A 12098-nucleotide genomic window follows, 5' to 3' on the forward strand; every position below is an offset into this window, starting at 1 on the left:
ACACTAGCGGATTGAAGGACTAGTGGTGATATGACAGACTGTTTCAGAGACTGGAAACAGGAACATGAGCACAGCTGTAAGCTGATAACACAGATGAGTCACAGGGATGTTGGAAGTGGCAGAAGAAGATTCTTGCATAGACGATGGGAAGCAAATAAGGAGACCTGTCCAGATCTCCTTGTAGGTAAGCCTACAAGGAGATCTGGACAGGTTCCAAGCATGGTCTGAGAAATGGCTCCTGGAATGTAACCCTACCAATTGCAAAGTCATGAAGTTTGGGGAAGGACAAAGCAGACCGCAGACAGAGTACAGCCTAGGAGGCTGAAGGCTGCTAAACTCTCTCGAGGAAAAAGATCATGTGGTGACCATCAAGCCGAGAACATCTGAAACGCACATTAACTGTAGCAAATGGGCTCCTGGCATACCTAAGAATAGCGTCTCGACACCTCAGGAAAGAATCCTTGAAAACTTAAATGAGTTTTCAAAGATTCCTTACTGCTATAGAGTTGTCAGGAAGTAGAATAATCTGGAGTAAATGTAGTGGAGGCAGGATCCATACACAGCTTTAAGAAGAGATACGATAAATCTTATGGAGCAGCAGGAGAGAGTGGACCTAGTAGCGACTAGGGAAGAGGCGGGGTTAGGACACACACATATATTCATATACCAACACACCAAAAACCACACACACTCACACACACACCTTCACATTATTTATACACTCATAGGTACAGACAGATACACACACACACACACACACACACACACACACACACACACACACACACACACACGCACACAAAGTATTTCTTCAGTCACAGTGTTGTCAGAAATGGAATAACCTTGGTAGTGATATAATGGAGGCAGGATCCATATGTAGCTTTAAGAAGAGGTATGATAAAGCTCACGGAGCAGGAAGAGTGTCCGGGTAGCGACCAGTTGAAGAGGCGAGGCCAGGAGCTGTGAATCGACCCCCGCAACCACAACTAGGTGAGTACACACGCACAATACATGCAACCGAGGAAGAAGTGAAGAAGCTGATAAGCGAGCTAGACACTTCAAAGGCGATGGGGCCGCATAACATTCCTTCATGGGTACTGAGAGAGGGAGCAGAGGTGTTGTGTGTACCACTAACAACGATCTTCAACAAATCTATCGAAACAGGGTGACTACCTGAGGTGTGAAAATGTAGTGACAATTTTTAAAAAAGGAGAAAGACACGATGCATTAATCTACTGACCAGTATCACTGACATGTATAGTATGCAATGTTATGGAGAAGATTTTCAGAAGAGTGGTGGAGCACATAGAAAGGAATGAGCCCATCAACGACAGCCAGCACAGTTTCATGGACGTGAAATCGTGTGTCACAAACCTACTGGAGTTCTATGACAGGGTGACAACAGTAAGACAAGAGAGAGAGCGAGAGAGAGAGAGAGAGAGAGAGAGAGAGAGAGAGAGAGAGAGAGAGAGAGAGAGAGGTGGATAGATTGCATTTTCTTGGACTGTAAGAATGTGTTCGACATAGTTTCACTCAATAGATTGGTGCAAAAGCTGGAGGACCAGGAAGGGATAACAAGGCACTGCAGTGGATCAGGAAATATTTGTCAGGAACACAACAGCGAGTCATGATACGTGGCGAGGTGTCAGAGTGGGCACCTGAGACGAGAGGGGAACAGCACGGGTCAGTCCTAGGACCGGTGCTGCTTCTGGTATTCATGAACGACATGACGGAAGGAATAGACTCACAGGTGTCCTTGTTTGCAGGTGATGTGAAGTTGATGAAGTTGATCGGACGAGGACCAGACAGAACTACAAAGGGATCTGGACAGACTGCAGGCCTGGCCCAGCAACTGGCTCCTGAAGTTCAACCCCACCAAGTGCAAAGTCATGAAGTTTGGGGAAAGGCAAAGAAGATCACAGACGGATTACAGTCTAGAGGGCCAGAGACTACAAACCTATCTCAAGTAAAAGGATCTTGGGGTGAGTATAACACCAGGCACATCTCCTGAGGTGTGCATCAACCAAATAACTGTTGCAACATATGGGCTGCTAGCAAACCTAACAGCAGCATTCCGACATCTTAATGAAGAATCGTTCAGGACCCCGTACACTGTGTACGAAGCATCAGTTTGGAACCCACACCTAGCCAAGCACATAAGGAAACTAGAGAAAGTGCAAAGGTTTCCATCAAGACTAGTCCCGAAGCTACGGGGCATGTCCTACGTGTAGAGATTAAGGGAAATCGACATGACGACACTGGAGGACAGGAGAGATAGGGGGGATATGAAAACTACATTTAAAATAATGAGAGGAATCTATAAGGTGGGCAGAGACAGGATGTTCCAGAGATGGGACACAGCAACAAGCGGTCACAATTGGAAGTTGAAGACTCTGATAAATCACAGGGATGTTAGGAAGTATTTCTTCATTCACGAAGTTGTCAGGAAGTGGAATAGTTTGGGAAGTGATGTAGTGGAGGCAGGATCTATACATAGTTTTAAGAAGAGGAATGATAAAGCTCACGGAACAGGAAGAGTGACCTAGTGGCGTGCAGTGAAGTGGTGGGGCCAGGTGAGGTGAATCGACCCTTGCAACCACAACTAGGTGAGTACACACATGCACACACTAACATTACCAGACTGACAATAAGCTCATCTGCCCCAAAAGCAAAATATGGCATGAAGAATAAGGAAACATCCTGGGGATGGCTGGAATGATAAGGTAGCATGGGTCAGAAAAGATCTAGAGCACAATGGAAGAAGAGTTGGAAAGTTGGTGAGTTTTATAACTCAGTGGAGGAGAAGAAATCCATAGAGATCATAAAGTGGGAGTTACAATCTGCTGCTGCTGAGGCTAAGGTTCAGAACCTGGAAGTTGAACAGGAAATGCTCCAGCAGAATATAGAGGTAAGGACTGACTGGAGTAAGGTGTTGGGTGCAGCAACATCAGTGGACAATGAGGGGACTGGAAGGGAAGGAGTAAAGAAGCTCCTTGAGGAAATGATATCAGGCCACCATGACGTCTGGAAGATGATAAGGTAAAACACCAAGGAAATACTTAAATTGAACCCAGAGTTATAGAGGGAAATGAAATGGGAAGAGGAGAGGAAGAAGTCGCTTATTATATTTATTGGTTCCATGAGGCAGAAGGGAATACCTATGATGAAAGAAGACATCGAGAGATAAAAAGAGATTGAGAACATCATTGCAGTAACAGGAGAGGACATTAACCAACTGGCATATTTTCATAGACTTGGGTGGTACTCAAGAGAAAGGAACCACCCAATCAATTAACATTCAAGATAGAAATGGAATGAAAAAAGATTCTGAAGAGGAAACAAGGGTTAAAAAATTACCCAAAATTCTGGCGAGTATACCTCGACTACAACAGGATACAAAAAGAATGGGAACAACTGAAATGGAGAGTAAGACGGTGCCAGAGGCAGTAAGGGGAGACAGAGCAGATACCAAAATATAGTGGCATGCAGCCTCAGGGGGAACAACAAATGCAACCATCCAAAGAACAATCCACACAGTGCCCCTTCCCCAGTACTAATACCACCACAACACCAGCCACCATAACATCCAGCTCTGTCTACACACCCTCAGCCTGAATACCCCCTACCTCTCCTCAATACAATTCTGGAAAGTAAGCTGAAGTTATGGTATACAAACATAGTTTGAATAACTAATAAGAGTGATGAATGGCAGAAAAGAATCACTGAGGCATCCTAAACATCACAGCACTCACAGAGGCAAAGTTTATAGGGCTGATAAAAGATGTGATCCTCTCTGTTCAGCCAATCTTCCTGGGGAAAGAGAGGGTGAACAGAAGAGGAGGAGGAGGAGTTTCAATGCTCCAAAATAACAATGGAGTTTTGAGATGGGAGGGCTAGTCAGAGGTGAAGTGGATGACTACTGAGTGGGAACACTTCTAACCAGGGGTTCAAAAGTGTTAATAGCAGTGATGTACAACCCACCACCGAACAGCAGAAGACTAAGTCAAGAATATGATGAGAGTAATAGAATAATAGTGTCCACACTACCCGAGGTGGCCAGAAAGGCCCACATAAGCAAAGCAAAGCTACTTATCATGGGGGATTTCAGCCACAAGGAGATATACAGGGAAAATCTGGAGGCACATGGGGGCTGGAGACATGGAAACTCAAGATGCTGGAGGTGTCTCTAACATGTACCAACATGTTAGGAACACAACCAGAGAAAGAGGAGACAATGAACCAGCAAGGTTAGACCTTGTATTCACCTTCAACAATCCACACATAGGGGAAATCACACATGAAATTCCTTTACGTGGTCCTGAGTTGTGATCACATGGTCCTGAGTCTCGATTGCATAGCAGAGTAACAATAAAAAGGGGAGGCACCACGAGAAGGACAGGAGAAACCAAACTTCGGAAAAGGGAACTACTCATGTATAAGGCAATTCTTGCACGAGTTGCAGTGAGTAAGAAAGCTCGAGAGGAAGACAGTAAATGAAATGATGGAACATGTGACAGCAAAGTGCTGGGAAGCAGAAGAGAGGTTTCGTGCCAAGGGACAACAGAAATAATGGGAGGATCAGAATTAGCTGATGGTTTACCCGAAGGTGTGGAGAGGCCAAAGCCAAGTGTGCTAGAAATGAAGGCAAAGGACTCATAAAAACAAGTTGAGCTAAAGAGCAAGAAATGGATATGCATGGATAAGGAGAGAGGCCTCAAGGCAATACGAGAATGACAGAATCAAGAGCTGAATCTAACCCAAAGTTGTTATACAGCCACGTCATAAGGAAAACAACAGTCAAGAACCAGGTAATCATTCTAAGGAAAGAAGGAGGGGAGCTCGCAGGGAGCGACCAGGACCAGGAACTAAGATCAAGATTCAAGGAGGTATTCGCAGTGGAGACAGAGAGGCTTCCAGCAAACCGAGGAGGTGAAGAAAGTTGTAGATGAACTAGATACCTCGAATGCGGTGGGCCCAGATAACAATTCTCCGTGGTTCCTGAGGGAGCAGATGCACCATTTGTGCTACTTACAATGATCTTCAGTAAATCTATTCTTATTAAAACAGGGCAACTGTCTTAGGTGTGGAAGACAGCAAATGTAGTCCCAATTTTTAAGACAGGAGACAAATAGGCAGTACTAAACGACAGACCTGTGTCGCTGACATGCATACCTGGAGTATACCTGGAGAGGGTTTCGGGGGTCAACGCCCCCGCAACCCGGTCTGTGACCAGGCCTCATGGTGCATCAGGGCCTAATTAACCAGGCTCTTAGAGTTGGCCGCACTCAGTCCGACGTACAAACCACAGCCCGGCTGGTCAGGTACTTTAGGTGCCTGTCTAGCGCCTTCTTGAAGACAGCCAGGCGTCTATTGCTAATCCCTCTTATGTATGCTGGTAGGCGATTGAACAGTCTTGTGCCCCTGACACCTATTGTGTTGTCTCTTACCCTGCTTTTCATTGGGGGATGTTGCATCGTCTGCCAAGTCTTTTGCTTTCACAGGGAGTGATTTTCGTGTGCAAGTTTGTTACTAATCCCTCCAGGAGTTTCCAAGTGCATATAATCATGTATCTCTCCCGCCTGCATTCTAGGGAGTACAGGTTGAAGAACTTTAAGCGTTCTCAGTAACTGAGGTATTTTATCGCAGTTGTGTGCCGTGAAGGTTCTCTGTACATTTTCTAGGTCAGCAAATTTACCTGCCTTGAAAGGTGCTGTTTGTGTACAGCAATATTCCAGCCTAGATAGAATAAGCGACCTGAAGAGTGTCATCATGGGCTTGGCATCACTAGTTTTGAAGATTCTCATCATCCATCCATTCATTTTTCCTCCAGATGCGATTTATATAATGCTATGATATACCTAGTTGGATGAATCTTATAGTGGCTAGCTGGACTAGTGGCTAACGCGACGGGCTGGAGTTTTGAGACTCTATGACCGCGAGTTAAATCCCGCTTCCTTCCTGCCCTGCAGCGCTGTATAGTCCTTGTGGCTTAGCGCTTCTTTTTTGATTATAATAATAATATGGTCTTTGACGGTGAGATTCTCTGACATTATCACTCCCGTTGTCTTTTACATTAGTTTTTCGCTCTGTTGTTTGGTGGAGTTTGTTTTATACTCCGATATACTTTTAATTTCCTCAAGTTTTCCATATCAGAGTAATTGAAATTTCTCATCATTGAACTTCATGTTGTTTACTGCGACCCATTTAAAGATTTGGTTGATGTCTGCCTGGAGTCTTGCGGTGTCTTCAATGGAGGATACTGTCATGCAAATTCGGGTGTCATCTGCAAAGGAAGCCACGGTGCTGTGGCTTATATCCCTGTCTATGTCAGATATGAGGATGAGGAACAGGATGGGAGAGAGTACTATGCCTTGAGGAACAGAGCTTTTCACTGTATCCGCCTCAGACTTTACTCTGTTTACTACTACTCTTTGTGTTCTATTTGTTAGGAAATTACAGATCCATCTTCAAACTTTTCCTGTTACTCCTTTTTCACGCATTTTGTGCTCTGTTACATCATGGTCACACTTGCCAAAGGCTTTTGCAGAGCCTATGTATACTACATCTGCATTTTGTTGTCTTCTAGAGCAACCAGGACCTTGTCATAGTGGTCAAGTAGTTGGGACAGACACGAGCGACCTGCTCTAAACTCATGTTGTCCTGGGTTGTGTAACTGATGGGTATCTAGTATGTAATGTAATGGAGAAGATGAGGAGGAGGAGAGTGGTGGAGCACATAGAAAGGAATGGGCTCATACATGACATCCATGGCTTAAGAGAAGGGAAATCCAGCATCACAGACATACTGGAGGTAACAGAAGACAGTAGAGACAGAGGGATGGGCAAACTGCATCTTCTTAGATTGTAAAAAGACTTTCGATACAGTTCCACACAAGAGACTGGATGAAAACCTACAGGAGCAAGCATGACTAGAAAGGTAAGCAATGCAATGGATCAGGGAATAGATCACAGGAAGAAAACAACGAGTTCTGGTACGTGGCGAGGTGTTAGAGTGGGTGCATGTGTCAACTGTGTTTCCACTTAACACATGCAAAGAAAGGAGAGACTCAGGGGAGTTCCTGTTTGCACACGATGTGAAGCTGATGATAAGATTAAAAGTGGACGAGGATCAGGAAAGCCTACGAGGAGAATTTGACTGACAAAAGGCTCCTGGATTTTAACCCCATAAAGTGTAAAGTCATGAACCTTGGGTAAAGACAAAAAAGACAACAGACAGAGGAGACCAAAGGCTGCAAAATTCACTCAAGGAAAAGGATCTTGTGGTGAGCTTAATACCGAGCACATCTGCTGCAGCACATGGGCTCCTAGCAAACCTAAGAATAGCATTTCGACATCTAATTAAGAAGTCATTCAAGACACTATGCATTGTGTACATTAGGCCCATGTTGGAGTATGCAGTGCCAGTATGGAACCCACATCTGCTAAAACACTTCAAGAAATTAAAGAAAGTGCAAAGGTTTGCACTTGCTAAGGTGTATGCCCTACGAGAAGTTAAGGGAAATCAACCTGACGACACTGGAGGACAGGATGGATGGACGAGACATGATAACGGAATATAAAATATTGAGAGGGATTGACAAAGTTAAAAGGGAACAGAATGTTTCAGAGATGGGAGAGAGCAACAAGGGATCGCAACTGGAAGTCAAAAGCTTCGCAGTCATAGAGTTGTCAGGAAGTGGAACATACATAGCTTTAAGAAGAGGTTCGATAAATCTCGTGGAGAAGGGAGAGTGTAGCCCCAGTAGCAACCAGCGAAGACTGGGGGCCAAGAGCTATGATTCGACCCCTGCAATCACAACTATGTGAGTACACACACACACACACACAATACATAGAGGTGGACCCCTTCATATATATATATATATATATATATATATATATATATATATATATATATATATATATATATATATATATATATATATATATAATTTATGTATGTCACGCCGAATAGGTGTATGTCACGCCGAATAAGTGAATCTTGCGATTTTGGCTTAAATAGCAACGTTCTTCTTACCGAATAAAGCAAGCGAAAATATGTGTATGCAATAATTTCACAAAAACCATTTTCAACCTAACGAAAAAAATATGTCATTGTGTTTGTTTATTATTAAATTATTATAAACTTATTTTAGATAAGTTTAGTTGGATTAGGCTAAATTAAATTGCGCTTGTTATAATAAGGTTAGTTAAGTTTTCTAAGGTGCTTTTGGTACAAAATTATTTATTATTATATATATATATATATATATATATATATATATATATATATATATATATATATATATAACAAGATTTTTAAGGCTGAGATATCACCTTACATGCAACATTACATGTGTCTCATTATGAAGCTGGTGTGATGGCAAAGGATTTGTCAAACATAGCTTAAATTCTTCCCAAATTTTATTTATTATAAATGAATCCAATCTGCAAAACCCTAAACCAATATTCATGTTAAAATCAAAGCAATTTGTATGAAGCTTGATGCAGTTATATTTCCCTCAACCACAGACCTGCTTGATTCAACTTTCCTGGCCTTTTGAAAATTAATTGGATGGTTAAAATCCTAGGAAAGGCTGGAGGGAGGGGGTAAAGGAGGGTTTGTGTGCGAGGCACTTGGACTTCAGCAAGCATGCGTGAACGTGTTAGACAGGAGCAAATGGAGACAAATGGTTTTCAGGACTTGAAGTGCTATTGGAGTGTGAGCAAGGTTATATTTATGAAGGGATTCAGGCAAACCGGCGGCCGAACTTGAGTCCTGGAGATGGGAAGTACAGTGCCTGCACTCTGAAGGAGGGGTGTTTTGCAGTTTTTGCAGTTTTATAACTATGGTGTAAGCTCGCCTCTGGCAAGAATGTGGTCAGTACGCTGAGGTCAGTGGTCAAGTGCGGTCATACAGCTAAGCTCTTGAGAGTTAGCGTGGGCTGTTACCCATACCATGGCTTGTTGTAGTGCTTTAGAATCCCAGGTTCATGTGTTGAAGAAGGAGATTCTACTTCTTCAGGAGGAAAATAGGAGGCTGAAGCTTCGCATAGATGAGTTTGGGAGCGAGTGTGAGAAGGATTTAGCTGGTAAGGTAGGAATGGTCACCAGCAGTGATAGTGGCAGCCGCTTTAAGTGGCAACTGGTTCAGAGTTCAGGAAGAAGGAAGATGAGGAGAGTTAATAGAGAAAATATGAAGGTAGGAAATCGATTCTCTGTTCTCCAAGACGAGTGTACTTCAGTGGTTAGTGAGGTTGAAGGTTCCACTGATTCCCCTGCTAATCAAGGTAAGAATATTTTAATAGTAGGCGATTCTCAGGTAAGATATATGGACCGTGTATTTTGTAACAGACAGAAAGGTCAGACAAAGAGTGTCTTCCTGGAGCTGGTGTTGGCGACATAGTCAGCAGGTTGGATAATATGGCAGGTAATGGGAACAAGCCCATTATCTGTCTTAGTGCTGGGGGTAATGACATTGGGAAGGGCAGGAGAGAGGAGCTGCTGGATAAGTACAGGTCAGTCATAGAAGTAGTTAGGTCTAAGGGAGGGATCCAGTCATATGTAGCATCTTGCCTAGAAAGGGATTGGGCAATGAATGGATGTCTAGGGCAATTGGTATAAATCGCTGGCTAGACAGGTACTGCAAGGAACTTGCAATCACATTCATTTATAACTGGGACCTTTTCTTTGGCAAACGTGATATGTATGCAAGGGATGGGGTTCATTTCTCTGGGGATGGAGTGGTTGCATTAGCCAATTCAATTGAGAGGGTAATTGATGACTTGTCTAGGAATTTAAACTGATAGATTATAGAGGTATGGGTGTTTGTGGGAAACAATCAGGCTGCAGCATTAGGGTTAAAAACAGCAGTTTTTACCGGGATACCTCAGAGATATGTTTAAAAGACAATATTCAAAATAAAGTTGCTAGTAATGGCAAATCAATTGATCAACAAACAAAGAGAGATAGTAGAGGGCAACGAGTGACTAGCTCCCTTAAGGTTTACTATACAAATAATAGGAGTCTAAGAAATAAGATAGATGAGCTAAAATTACTTGCAAGTGTAGGTAATATAGATATTATTGATATAACAGAGACCTGGTTCAACCTGAAAGATAGAGAACTGCCTTCTGAATGCAACATACAGGGTTATAAACTATTCCACACTGATAGGGTCAACAGGAAGGGTGGTGGTGTGGCGATGTATGTCAGAGAAAATTTAAATTGTTGTCTTAGACATGATATAAGATTAGAAACATCGAAAACAGAATCGGTTTGGCTTCATTGGGTGTGATTTATAGGCCCCCAAACCTTGATAGGGAGTGCAGTAAGCTGTTATGGGACGAAATTCATAAGGCATCTAGATATGAAAATGTTGTGATAATGGGAGATTTTAACTTTAGACAAATTGATTGGAACAATATGACAGGAAATCTTGAGTCTAGTGACTTTCTTGATATGGTTCAGGATTGTTTTTTAGAACAGGTTGTGACAGAACCAACTAGAGGAAACAATCTGCTTGACTTGGTTCTTGCCAACAAAGATTCACTAATTAATAATCTTGAGGTTAAGGATGAGGTTGGGGAATGTGATCACAAATCACTTAGTTTCAATATATCATGGAATCACCTAGATAACTGCAATCAAATCTCTGTACCAGATTTTCGCTTGGCCGACTTCATGGGACTGAAAAATTACTTGGGTGGGCTAAATTGGGATGTCCTAACTATGGGTCAGGTAGGTGATTTTGGTTGCCAATATGACGTTTCTCAGAGAATAGTTCTAGCTGCCCAGACAACTTTTGTTCCGAGTAGGGAAATTAGATCTAACAAAAATGATCCCAAATGGATGAACAATAGATTAAAACATCTCATTGGTCAAAAGAGAGACATATATAGGCGTATCAAAAGAGGGGATGGGCAGTTAAGAAATAAATATATTCAATTAAAGAGAGAAATAAAGAAAGGAATAAGAAAAGCAAAAAGAGATTATGAGGCTAATGTCGCAAGGGATTCAAAGGCTAACCCAAAAGGGTTCTTTCAGGTATACAGAAGTAAGATTAGGGACAAGATTGGCCCACTTAAGAGTAACTTTGGTCAGATCACTGACAGTGATAAGGATATGTGTGAAATTCTAAATACCTACTTCCTCTCAGTTTTCACCCAGGAAAATACTAGCGATATTCCTGAAATAATAGATTACGTAGAACAGGATGATAATAAACTATGTACGATTGCGGTAACTAGTGACATGGTCCTCAGACAAATAGAGAAACTAAAACCTAACAAATCCCCAGGTCCTGATGAAATGTTTGCAAGGGTGTTAAAGGAATGTAAAGAGGAACTTAGCATACCTTTGGCTAATCTTTTTAACATATCACTACAAACTGGCATAGTGCCTGATAAGTGGAAAACGGCAAATGTAATACCTATTTACAAGGCAGATGAACAGGTCCTTGGCTTCGAACTATAGACCAATAAGCCTTACCTCCATAGTGGGAAAATTTATGGAATCAATAATTGCCGTAGCAATTCGTAGCCATCTTGACAGACACAGATTGATTAATGATTCTCAACACGGTTTTACAAAGGGGCGTTCCTGTCTTATGAGTTTACTAACTTTTTTCACTAAGGTGTTTGAGGAGGTAGATCATGGTAATATATATGATATTGTGTATATGTACTTCAGTAAGGCTTTCGATAGAGTTCCACACCAGAGGCTATTGAGGAAACTTAGGGCACACGGAATAGGAGAAATTTTTTCCTGGGTAGAGGCATAGCTGACAAATAGACAGCAGAGAGTTTGCATAAATGGGGAGAAATCAGAATGGGGGCACGTCACAAGCGGTGTTCCTCAGGGGTCAGTGTTGGGCCCGTTGTTGTCCACAATTTACATAAACGAAATAGATGAGGGAATGGTTTAGAAAGACACGTAAGCAAACACTATAACATGCCCCGTGGAGTCTCTGTGGAGGACACAGGCGTACGTTACATCGTCTCTGTTAGAGGCATTTCGATGCTCATTCAGGCGGACTGCAAGATCTCTGCCTGTCTCGCCTACATATTTCTTGGGACAGAACCCACAGGGGATAGTGTA

Source organism: Cherax quadricarinatus, chromosome 34 (genome assembly GCF_038502225.1).
Source record: "Cherax quadricarinatus isolate ZL_2023a chromosome 34, ASM3850222v1, whole genome shotgun sequence".
Classification (NCBI taxonomy): domain Eukaryota; kingdom Metazoa; phylum Arthropoda; class Malacostraca; order Decapoda; family Parastacidae; genus Cherax; species Cherax quadricarinatus.